The 12,543-nt window shown below is 39.4% G+C and overlaps 1 long non-coding RNA gene across 1 annotated transcript; it reads left to right on the top strand.

Annotated features, from left to right (window-relative positions):
- Positions 1 to 315: 315 nt before the first annotated feature.
- LOC148132782 (uncharacterized) lies at positions 316 to 10,915 on the top strand. The gene is made up of 3 exons (XR_015749209.1): positions 316 to 763; positions 5,610 to 5,655; positions 9,784 to 10,915. It is a non-coding gene; the product is annotated as an uncharacterized LOC148132782 (long non-coding RNA).
- The last annotated feature ends 1,628 nt before the right edge of the window (positions 10,916 to 12,543 follow it).

Below are 12,543 nucleotides of genomic sequence, written 5' to 3'. Positions count from 1 at the left end.
GAGTCTTGGCGACGCCTCTGGCTTCCTTCAGCGAGGAGTGGCGGCGGGCGCCTCGTTGCGCCCGGAGCACGCGGCTACCGGGGTGTCCCGGACGGCTTGCACAGAAGCGCTGCCGAAGCAGCAGCAGCAGCAGCAGCCGCCGCCTCCTCCGAGCAAAACCCGGCTGGCCGTGGGGGGCATGTCTGAGGAGCCGAGGGAAACTCCTGCGAAGTTGGGTCGGTTCTGGGCTCCTCAGCTGCGCGGAGCCTTGCTTTGCGCCGCACGCCACCGGCTCTGACAGCGCCGCTCTCAGGCTGAGAAGCCCAGCGGCTGTCGGAGCGGAGACGGAGGCGGTGGGGAAGAGACACGCCTCTTCCCTCCTTCCCTCCCTCCCGCCCTTCCTCACTTTCCAAGCATCGGAGTTGCCTCTAAACGTCTGAAAGATTTTCCTGGGCTTTTCACTCTTGCTCAATCAAGCGTCAGATTTTCTTTTGACCAGCGGAGATTTCCAGTTTTCCTTCTTTTCTTCCCACCTCAGCCATCCTCTGGTCTTGAGAATGTTTCATTCGCATTGACTAAAAAGTTCTGATTTCTTTCCCCAGACCAGCATGTTACGAAAGAATTGACAGGGCTGACTGAAAGGGAAAAAAACAACACCAACAAGGTTTGAAATTGGTCACCTCCACATTTTTTTTTTCCTTATTATTTTGCTTCGCCGGCTCTAGGACATTTATGTCAATTTAACTGATTGTATAGCACTTTTATCCTTCTGGACTTGGATACAGTAAGTACGCTTTCTGGATGTTTGAAACAAAGCTTCTCCGATGCAATGCATATATATACCCAGCCTTTGTCAAACGATCTTGTTGGCTAGGAATAGATAGGAGCTGTAGTCTATCTGGAGAGCAACTGCCTGGACGAAACTGACTCGCAATTGCTGTTGATTCTTTTAGAATTGGTGCCCTGATTATGTATAGAACTTATGGAGGGGAAAAAATGGGAGGAAGGGAATAATAAATAAAATTCTTATGTTCTTGTAGTGCAGAGTTTGACAAAAAGCCCTTAGAAATGTAGGCATTGCATTAATTTCTAACACATGCTTTACAAACTAGTGAAGCAGAAATATTTGATCACTACCTTTCTTCTTGTTTATTTAAAGTTTCTTGGAATCAGATGGCATACGTACCATGTGTGTTTCTATATAACCACTACTGGTACACATCCTTTGAAGCTCATTATTATTATAATCCTTTCCCCGTGTATATTTTAACATCCACCTGATGACATCATGAAGAGAAGCCTATAAAGTCCCCCTAAAGGTTATAGTCACTTAACTTTCCTTTTTAAGTATTTTCTATCCCTGAAACATTTTTTTCTGTACTTTGGTTCTTAGATTTTCTTGATTTCTAATCTTGCTACTTTTCATCATTTTGCCCTTTAATAGAAAGGAAACTATATTTGTATTGTCCTTCAGCTAATTGAACGCATCGCTAATATTTACTATAACCCATTTCATATTGTCTTTGTGTGAATAAAAAGAGGAGGGACTATGTTTAGAGATCAAACACAATAGTTTGTATGGAAAAGGTCCAATTTTCAGTTTCTCCAAGAAAAATTGAAAATGTTCCCAGTTATGAAACCTTAAAGAGCTGCTGGTCAGGGTTACAAGAACTGAATTGAGAAAACTAAAAGTCTGACTGAGGCAGCTCCTTATAGTCAGTGACCTTATATCAGCTTTGAATTTAAGATATGGCATGATATCTGGCATTGATAATTGGCAAGTAAATGGCTTCTCTGTACAGTCAAATAATTTTTTTCCACTTGAGGCATGTGACAAGGGTCATTTATATATTTAGTTTATTCACAACAAATCAGAGCAGAATCCACATGTCTTCGCACTTTAGCATAAAATCCGTTAGCCATTTCCATTTATATTTGGACTGATGCCCATTTTCTCTTCTGAACTATACAGTTCTGTTTAGCTGATATGTCTATAACTGACACAAATATAATGGGAACAGATTTAAATACTAAAATATTCTTTATATGAATAATTAATCAAAATACACTCAAAGTATTGTAAGTATGCAATAAACTTTTGAGTCTATTTGTATTGGTTGTGTTTACATTATAATCCATTTTCAAACATTTTCAAATGTTTACATTTGAAAACTGCTTAGATACAGAGAAGAGTACAAAGAAAAATGAAATATATTATAACTTTTTTCTTTTATTTTTAAGTATGATTTCAGGAGTGATAGATGCACACTAATGGAATTAAATGAGGTCAGGTTTAAAGAGCTTTCTATCAAATGACTAAAAACAATGACTAAAGCATTAGAGTATAATTTATTCAATTTGTGATGAAGACAGCATCTAATATTTTGCAAATTACGGTACTAATAATTACTGTTTTGTATATGCATCCCAAGTTGGTCAAAGAGGTTTCCTTGGGTTTTTAAACTGCCTTTCATGCCTATCAAAGGATGCTGTTTATCAATCATTTCACAGCATTAGGTTTTGATCAAAAGTTATTCTCCAAGGCTGATCTGATGATGCTGAGGGCTGAAGACAGTTGGGTCCCCCTCCTGCCCTACTAGGAAGCTTGCCATACTGTTAATCTATTACTGGTCCCTAAAGAAGGGGCTCTCCTAGAAGTTTGAAAGCATGTAAATGCAAGTAGATAAATAGGTGCCACTTTGGTGGGAAGGTTACTGTGTTCCCTGCACCTTCGGCTCAGCTAGGAAACAGAGATGAGCATAGAGCTGGACAAGACTTTCTTTCCTGTCTTAGTCTACTGAGGCAAAATCCTTCATCAGAATCCCTTCATAATATACTGTATCCTGTCTCTGCTCTCAAAATAGCCCATGCAGCATGCAGGGCCAGACAGAGTACACAGTGTTGATCAAACCATATCCCTTCTGGAAGAAATGTTTTTTGAGTAGTCAAAATTTCATGCTTTGTTGTATTATGTCCGCTAGAGGTCATAGCTAAAGTCATTTCATCTATTTCTTTAAGGGCACATTGATTTTTCTGAGGCAATAGGGAAGACCTGCCCTCAAGGTTCTCAATTAATTTTATTCCCTTAAATCTCCACATTCCTTTTCCAGAAAACCTCCATTTGCTCAATGTATTTGGGTCTAGAGAATATTTTTTTTAATAAAATGATTTTTCAAGTAATGTTTTGCAGATCAGTGAACTGTGAGCTGATATTTTACCTTGTATCTAGTTTTTTATTGCTAACATAAAACTGAACTCAGCAACAACTGTTATGCCCTCATATTCTACCTGTTTTAGGGAGCAAAATGTCAATTATCAAATAGACATCATTTGATAGTTTTCCTCCCAGTTTTTTGGGGGTGTTTATTAATTTATTCTCCAATACTTTTGGAGAAATAGATATTGAGTAAAGACTTCCCCATGTTTTTCTAGCCTAATATTCATTTTACCTTTTTGAAAAAAAATCTGTATTTTTAAAAAATCTATATATACAGGAATACCCTGTTTATCCAATATAATTGTCTACACACTAGCATTTTATTTTATATACACACCTAGTACTTCTTTTGGGGATCTTATCCTTAAAGGGAAGCAGTTGTTTTAGCATGACTATCAGCCTGAATTCTTTCTTATGCTTTCCTTGTCCAGAAGTTTCTTCATTTTATCAGTTCCTACGTAGTAAGATGCATAATATTTGTAATCCTTGTTTAAGCATTCTGACACTTTTCTTGTTCTAGTTATGTCATTTATATGCATTCATTACTTTGATGAGCTCTATATGACTGTTCGATATTTGATTTGTAAGTTGTATCAGATCTGTTATTTTGCCAGCTCTTTTCATTAGCGACCTAATTACTCATCTTTTTCTTTTTGTTAAAGTAATTGTCGGTCTTCTTTTTTATATACTTAGTGGTTTAAATGTGCATTACTATCTTGCTCTGCCAGAACATCCAGGGATGATGACCCTTCAGCCATGGTAACAGAGATTTGTATATAAGGAGGAGAACCAGTATGAATACATTGTAGTTCATGCCGGACCGCAGGTTTTGGTGTTCATGTTCACCTGCTGACACTCAAATTCTGAATATCATTTCATCAAAGCAGTTTTAATCCAGGCAAATTCCCTAAGTAGGAATGAAGTACAGCCAGCATCAGACAAAGTCCTTTTGCCTTTATTATTGCATGAAGATCGGGCAGTTTATTTTCTGTGGATATAAAAAGGAAACCCTGGTAAGAAAATGGGCTATTGAATCAGCATCAAAGGAAAAGTGGGGTCTATCTAACAAACACATCAGTATAAAATAAACGAGGAGGTGAAACCTGGAAAATCTTAGCTTGGAGGTTAGTTTCCCCCTCCCAACACACTTCTATCAGCTGATTGCCTATTTCTAAAGAAGTTTCAGCCTCAGTCAATTAAAGCTATGCTTGCAACCAGAGGTGAGATTCTACAGATTCGCACTTATTTGCTAGAACTGGTTGTTAACATTCTAAGCAGTTTGGAGAACTGGTTGTTAGAAGAAATTACTGGCCTAATTCTGTAAGAAAGGCAGGAAGGAAACATTCTTGTTTGCTTACAGAAACTGCCTCTCCGTTGACCCTTATTACATTCTTGGCAAGACTAGACTTTCTGTCTCTGGAACTTCTCTGGAGTTTTTTTTCCTCCTTTGCTGGTACTTTGCTTGTGTGGAGTGACCATTTAAAGTTACAATGGCACTGAAAAAAGTGACTTATGGCCGTTTTTCACACTTACGACTGTTGCAGCATCCCCATAGTCATGAGAGGCCAGGCGAGGAGATGCATGCCTCGATGTGAGTGATGTTGAGTTGGCCACACCCAGCCAGTCACATGACCACCAAGCCATGCCCACCAACTAAGCCACACCCACAGAACTGGTTGTTAAAAATTTTGAATCCCACCCCTGCTTGCAAGTCCTTTGAATAAAGTTAAACACTACAATGCCATCAATCATAGACTTAATTGGAAGTACTTTTAACATTTAACAATCCCTCTCTTTCCCCCTCTCTCTCCCTCTCCCTTTCTCCCTCTCCCTCTCCCTCTCCAAAGTCCATAACCATATACGTCTCTCTCCAAAGTCCATAACCATATACTTTGAATTGGGAACCAGTAGTAATAAATTAAAGCATCTAAAGCAATGTTTCTCAATCTTATGTCTTTAAGATACATGGACATCAACTTCCAGTATTCAAAAATGGGAGCAGCATTACCTGGGAACAAGATATGTGAAAAGATTGCATACAGATTTGATTTGATTTGATTTGATTTCTCAAGAAGTAGCAAACAAGCAACTCATGACAACCACTAATTAATAGCTGTCAGTATTTAAATAACGATCAGGCACACTGAGTCAAATTTGCACAGCACAGTATCTTTTAAAATATATTTTACACCCAGGGAGCCAAATATAGAATCACGGAGTTGGAAATGACTTAAGAGGTCATCAAGTCCACCCTCCTGTACACTGCATGATTCAGTACACTATCCCTGATAGATGTTTGAAAACCTCCAGGGAAGGGACAGAAGCTAGTACTTAGCTTATTCTATTGAATGACAGCTCTTTATAGTCAAAAATACTTCCTAATGGCCACATCCTTAATGTTTCATTCTATTAGGCTCACCTTCTGGAGCAAATGAGAATAAGCCTGAACCTTCTACAATGTGAGTGACCTTTAGATATTTGAAGACAATTATGATAAGATGGGTGGTTATATAAATCAGATGTTATTAGAAACCTCTCCTATCTGCAATTTTATTATCTGTATTATCTGCAATTTTGGTAAGATTGGTTATCTGCAATTTTGGTACTCTATATCATTGATAAAAAATGTTTAAGAGTAATTGGGTCCAGGACAGAGCACTCCGTTTGAGAAGTTTCTCCAGGTAGATTTGACATACTCAAGCTACCTTTGAGTATGATCCTTGAGGCAATTGTGAAATTGTCAAATCTACACTTGACTATTTTCTTAATAAGGATTCCATGAGAGGCTTTGTCAAAAGCTTTGCTAAAGCAAAGCTATACTTATTAGTAACAAATGGTTATTATATGTAGGTAATCTACAGTTAAATTTACAGTCTAAGATTGGTGTCTATGGAGGTTCTCAGTCATCCAGGTCATAGTTGTCCCAAAGGTGCTTTTTAAGAGGCAACTGGACTTTCTTATTGGAATATCTAAGACTGGTGGAAATGTAATAATTCAAATCCTAAGCAAGGATCTAAGAATTGTTGTCACCTTAAAAAAACAATCCTGAATATTTGAAACTTAAGCATAAAGAGTCAGATGGGTTTAGGAAATAAGGTCCTGAATTACCTGCAGAAAGACATCAAGAAGACGCCCAAGACAGTCTGTATATGTGAGCCTTTCAGAAAATGGAAACAGTAGAAATGATTCTTGCTACCATCAAAAAAGATACCTAGCAATAGCTATTGCACTTAGACTTATACACTGCTTCATAATGCTTTACAGCACTCTTTAAGCAGTTTACATAGTCAGCATATTGTCCCCAAAAATCTGGGTTCTCATTTTACTGACTTGGAAGGATGGAAGGCTGAGTCAAACTTGTGCCTGTCAGGATCGAACTCCTGGCTGTGGACAGAGTTTGCCTACAACAGTGGTCCCCAACCTTTTTATGCCGTGGCCCGGTACGGCATCAGCTGGGCGCCGCCATCTTGTTTTGATGAAAAAGTGCTTCCGGTGAGCTTTCTACCCGGAAAAGCTCACCGGAAGCACTTTTTCATCAAAACAAGATGGCGGCGCCCAGCATACCAGCGGCCCGGTAGGATTTGTTCCACGGACCGGTACCAGTCTGTGGACCGGTGGTTGGGGACCCCTGGCCTACAATACTGCATTCTAACCAGTGTACCACCACAGTACACAAGAGAGGATATTGTATCTCTTAAACAAGGGGTGTGGAATTATAGGGGAGAAGACATTTCTTGAAAAGTAAAAGAAGTTGATTAAAGTGAGTGAACTGCATGAGGACGTTCCTCACTTTTTCCTCTGTTTCTAAACATAGTTTGAATTTGTGAAGGCATCTGGGTGCTTGGCTGAATTTTAGCAGATTCAATTCTTTCATCTTCAGTGCAACATGCTTTTGCCAAAATCAATTCACTGTATTACGTTTTTGGCTTCTTTTGGTCTCTTTTTTATCCAACCCCCCCCCCCCCCCCCAACACCTTTTTACAGTTCAGCTCTCATTCCAGAAAAACTAAAATGCTTCAATTCGAGCCAGAAATGGATTTTAAACCTCTTTTTGGAAAGAACTTTGAAGCTTTTGGGCAGCATTCTCCATTCTTCCCTGCCCCACAACCAACCCTTTAAAGTTTGCAGCCAATTGTTCAGAGCAGGAACTCTTAGAAAATACTTACTTTACCTCTGAATGGCGCATCTGCATCCATTCAAGGCAGCCTGGCCTCTATAGAGATTTATCTAGGTTTTCTATAGAGATTTCTCTATAGAGATTTATCTAACTTTAAAAGCACAACTACAATGACGTGGGAAAATACCCGAACAAAGCTGAATGCCATACATGTAAGTACCCGCGAAAACTTAAGAAAACATTTATCTAGGTTGTTTCCATTTACTTGGATTTTCCGTATTAATAAAATTACTACAAAGAAACACTATCAGTATTGGAAATTCCCTGCAAGGGAATCTATAACAGAATGAAAATATAATCTCCCCCCACCCCCCGCAAATAATTGGATGAGCGATTGAACTTATTCTATCAATTAATAGCAAAAAAAAAATGGTTTCTGTAATTTAGTTTCAGTGCCATCGATTCAGTTTCCTGTCTGTAAATATTTGAATTTAGACTTTTCTGGGCTTAATACAGTATCTGAATCGTCCCATACAACATTTTCTCCAGGAAGAGCCACAGCAAATCCTTGAATGATTGCTAGAAGCCTAACTTTAAAAAGTACTTGGTATCAAGAAAAGAAGTAAGATATGACAAAACAAAAATACCTTTGATTTGATTTAATTTACTTCATAAAATTACTCCCCATGTATTTAATATATTTCTTCTTTGGATACCAACTTGAAAACTTTGGAGGAATACCAAATACTTATGTTACATAAGTTTACATAGCACAACATTTTAACTGTCACCATAGGTTTTCTAGTGGCAACTTCCCTCTCCCCCCAAAAAACAAATTCAATAATAGTTAACTTATAGATGTGGTTTTGTGCTAATCCACTTTATAAATCATGGCAAGATTATCAAAGAGGTATCCAATCTTGACTTGAGAAGAAATTTAGAACAATTAGTTAGTGGAATGGCTTGCCTCCAGAAATTATGGGTGCTAGAAGTTTTTAAGAACCATAGAAAACTGAAAAACTCCTAGTGGTCCATCGAGTCTGACTTTTTATGTTGCCCATTGCTGGACACATTCAATCTTAGCAATTTTTTTTTAAGTGAGGTCTCCAGAACTGGACACAGTATTCCAATGGGGTCTGACTAAAACCCTATATAGTGTGATTAGGACCTCCTTTTTTATGCTGGTGATCCCTCTAGTGATGCATCCTAGAATTTTGTTTACCTTCACAGCTGCCTGGCCACATTATTTACTCATTGTGCAGTCATCTGCTATGAATATACCAAAATCCTTTTCTTCGGTTGTTCGAACACAGTACCCCCAACACTGTACCCTCCAGAGGATTTTTTCCTCACTAAGTGCATGATCTTACAATTAGAAACACTGAACTGCAGTCTCCACATTTTTAACCAATCTACTAGCAATGCCAAATCATTTTGCATGTTAGAAGGAAACTGTGAATTCTTATTACACATCTTTGTTTCATTAGCAAAAAGACAACACTTACCTAGCAATCCTTTTTTTAAAATATCATTTACAAACACATTGAAAAGAACACGACCTAGGACTGAGCCTGGTGGTACATCGATTGTGACTGGCCTCTGTTCAGACATTGCCCCATTAATAAGCACACACTGGAATCTATACCTGAGCCAACTTTCTATCCACTGAACCAGTGGTTAACTTGTCACCTATTGGCTCCATTTCTAAAAACTCTGGAAAAGAATATGTACTTCTAAGGACTGGTATATCCAACCTGCTTTTGTTACTGCTACTTCTGAGAAGACTGGGCAGAAATATTTGTTTAGATGGTTTGCTATAGCCAGATCTCGCTTAACATAAGAATTGTTTGCATTTTTTATTTTGGTGATTGTACAGTTTTTTTCTCTTTCTATTGCCAAATGTACCTAAAAAAGGTTTTATCCCCCTTTTTGGATTTATCTAGTTCCTCCTCTTTTAGTGCTTTAGCAGCATGAATAATTTGCTTGGCTTCCTTCTATAAGTTCTTGAACACCTTTCAATCAGCTACATTTCTACTATCTTTGTTATATGCTAGGTTTTTTTTCCTCCTTTACTATCCTATCCTGCTGTGAAACAGAGTGATTTTCTCTTTCTTTTGCTTTTACTAATATACCTCACATAGAGACTAGTTGCTTCCAAGATGGCAGATTTAATCAGTGTCCACTGAGCACTGACTCCTGTCACTTTATGCCACCCTTCAAGTTTATATTTTAGATACTCCTCCATTTTGGTAAAATTTGTCCACTTGAAGTTTAAAAATGTTAGTGTGTGTTTTAGTTTTAATGTCAAACTGAAGACATTGGTGATAACTGGAACCTAAGTTTCCCCCCAATTCATCTTCTGGTATCCTATTCCCATTCCGCCAAAACTAAATATGGTTCCTTCTTATTGGGCATTTTACTAAGTGTTTTAGAAAGGTACCATCTAATGCCTCTTTCTTTCTCCACAAAGAAAAGCCAAATTACCCAAGAAGAACAACAGTAGATGAGAAGCAGTGGACTACCCTCCCACATTTCTACAGATGCCCCAGAGTACACAAGCTTGACATATCTCTCTCTGTGTCCAATTGTATCATTATCAGGAACTCCTACCTACAACACAGTGAAAGAACTAACAAAAAAGCTTCGGCACTTCACAAAGAGAAGCACATACTCTACCAACTCTCTACTAGAGTGCCTTCAAAGAATCAAAGATGTGGCAATAGATGATGATGAAGTCATGGTCTCATTTGATATCATAACCCTTTTCACATCCACGGATCCAGAATTAGCCAAAGAATCTATCATAACATTGCTCCACCGCACACCCAACTTAACCAAATACATGAAGATTGAAATATTCAGGATCATGGATCTTATCAACTTCTGCCTAACCAAATACTTTCAATTTGACGGACAAACCTACCCACAAATTAAAGGTACGTCTAGGGGATCACTGCCTTCAGGACTCATAGTGAGGTCGTAATCCAATGTCTGGAATCAATAGCAATCCCACAAATACAATTCAAACTATGGATCAGATATATACAGAACACCTTCACCATAATAAAAAGGAATACCTTAAAGAATACCTATAAACCCACCAACTTGTTCAAAGAAATCCAATTCACCAGGAAAGAAGAAAACAACTCATTAGCCTTTCTGGATATCCTGGTCAGCATAGATCATAGTGGCATTGGCAAACTAAAAACACAAATGTGTTGAAAAATCACCCACACCAATCAAGTGAACCACTACCAAATAACCCAGCATCCCACAAGAGAAGCTGTCTAAGAACTCTATTCTTACAAGCACAAACACTGCAGAAAAAGGAAACAGATCATCTATACAACATCTTCCAACAAAATGTATATCCATGCAATCTCATTAAAAAGTGCCTGATCACTCAAGCACAACCAATACAAGCAGTAAAAAGGATAACACTGCCATACATCAAAAACATCTCAGAAACCAACAGCAGACTATTACAAGCACATGAATCAGCATTGCAAACAACTGAACTAAAGCTCTTCAAAGCATCTAAGTAAACCAAACAACCCAACAGTCCCAGAAAAAAAAACCAGGAGTCACCTATAACATACAGTATAAAGCAGGCTTGTCCAACCCGCGGCCCATGGGCCGCATGCGGCCCAGGTCGCCTCGTAATGCGGCCCAGTGCCCACCCCAACCTTCTGGCAAGAGCCAGCGAGGAGGAGGAGGAGAGGCAGGCGCGAGGCGGGGCGAGGCGAGCGCCACGCCAAGCAGCAACAGAAAAGGCGGGCGCCGCCTTTGCTGCTTCTGCCCCCGCCGCCGCTTCTGCCCCCGCCGCCGTTTCTGCCCCCGCCGCCGCTGCTGCTTCTGCCCCCGCCGCTGCTGCTTCTGCCCCCGCCGCCGCTGCTTCTGCCCCCGCCGCCGCCGCTTCCCGATCCTCGCCTTCCAGTCCTGCCGCATCCAGCCGGGCCATTTGCAGGAGGAGAGGTAGGCGCGAGGCGGGCGAGCTTTCTTCCCCCCACTCCCCGCAAAATTTGGCCGGAAAATTAATAAAAAATAAATAATTTTTAATAAATAATTAATAATAAATAATAAAAATAATTTATAATTTATTATATAATTTTATAATATAATTATTTTATAATAATTTATTATATGTGCGGCCCAAACCAAATTTTCATCTTCTAATGTGGCCCAGGGAAGGTGAAAGGTTGGACACCCCTGGTATAAAGTCTGCAATGGCCATTATGTACACAAGGCTAACAGAACAAATCCATTAATATCAACTAGCAGTCAGAAGACATTATGAAAACTCTTTAATTTCTCAACTTATAGATAGACTTAACCATAGTTTCAACTGGGAAACTGTGACCATCCTAAACTAAGCCAAGTCCAAAAATGAATTTCTGGAAGTCTGGCACTCCAAAAAATTGGTCATCAATAGACACACAGAGATAAACATGCAAAAGAGACAATCAAAAAGCCAAAAAGGAAACAGACCAAGCATCTCCAGACTAATCAACATCCAGATAAGCATAGATTAACACCAAGATTAACACCAGATCAACAATCAAGAAGTAAACAATATCATAATCAAGGAACTGCCAAACAAGCTAACAATAAACAGCCAAACCAAAGAACCTCTAAGACCACTCTGACCAACACTGACAGAGCAATAGTAGAATATAAACTGAGAGCAAACTTCATTCCTTACTAGGATTTAAGTTCCTATGGATGTAGATCAGGGGTGTCAAACTCAATTTCATTGAGAGTCACATCAGAGTTTTGTTTGACCTTGGGGGGCAGAGGGCGTGGCCAGGGTGAGTGTGGCGACCTCGATGTGACTCATCAAGGCTCTGTTTTCAGCCATGTCAGCCCTCCCAGGCTCTGTTTTAAGCTGCGATGGTCTCCTTTATCCCTCTGCCAGTGAAAATGGAGTACCTTCATTGGCAGAGGGTTGCAGGAGGCTGTTGCAGCCAGAAATGGAGCCTGGGAGGGCCACGCATGACCCTCTTGAGCTCTCTTTTTGCTGGAACAGGCACCATAGCTAGTCCTTCGTTGTTTCCGGGGTGGGCCCATGGGCCAGATCTAAGCACCCCATGGGCTGGATCTGGCCCCCAGCCTTGAGTATAACACCTCCAATATAGATGAATTCTCCAATAATCAAATAAGGCAAAATAAAATATATTCTTCTGGGAAGTGAATCAACAAATTCACAAGGTATATCAAATGGTTATAATAT

Source organism: Notechis scutatus, chromosome 1 (genome assembly GCF_049901735.1).
Source record: "Notechis scutatus isolate UNSWTSFEM ecotype Mainland chromosome 1, rNotScu1.2, whole genome shotgun sequence".
Classification (NCBI taxonomy): Eukaryota; Metazoa; Chordata; class Lepidosauria; order Squamata; family Elapidae; genus Notechis; species Notechis scutatus.
Note: the sequence above shows the minus strand (reverse complement) of the source record. Positions and strands in the feature narration are given on the sequence as shown.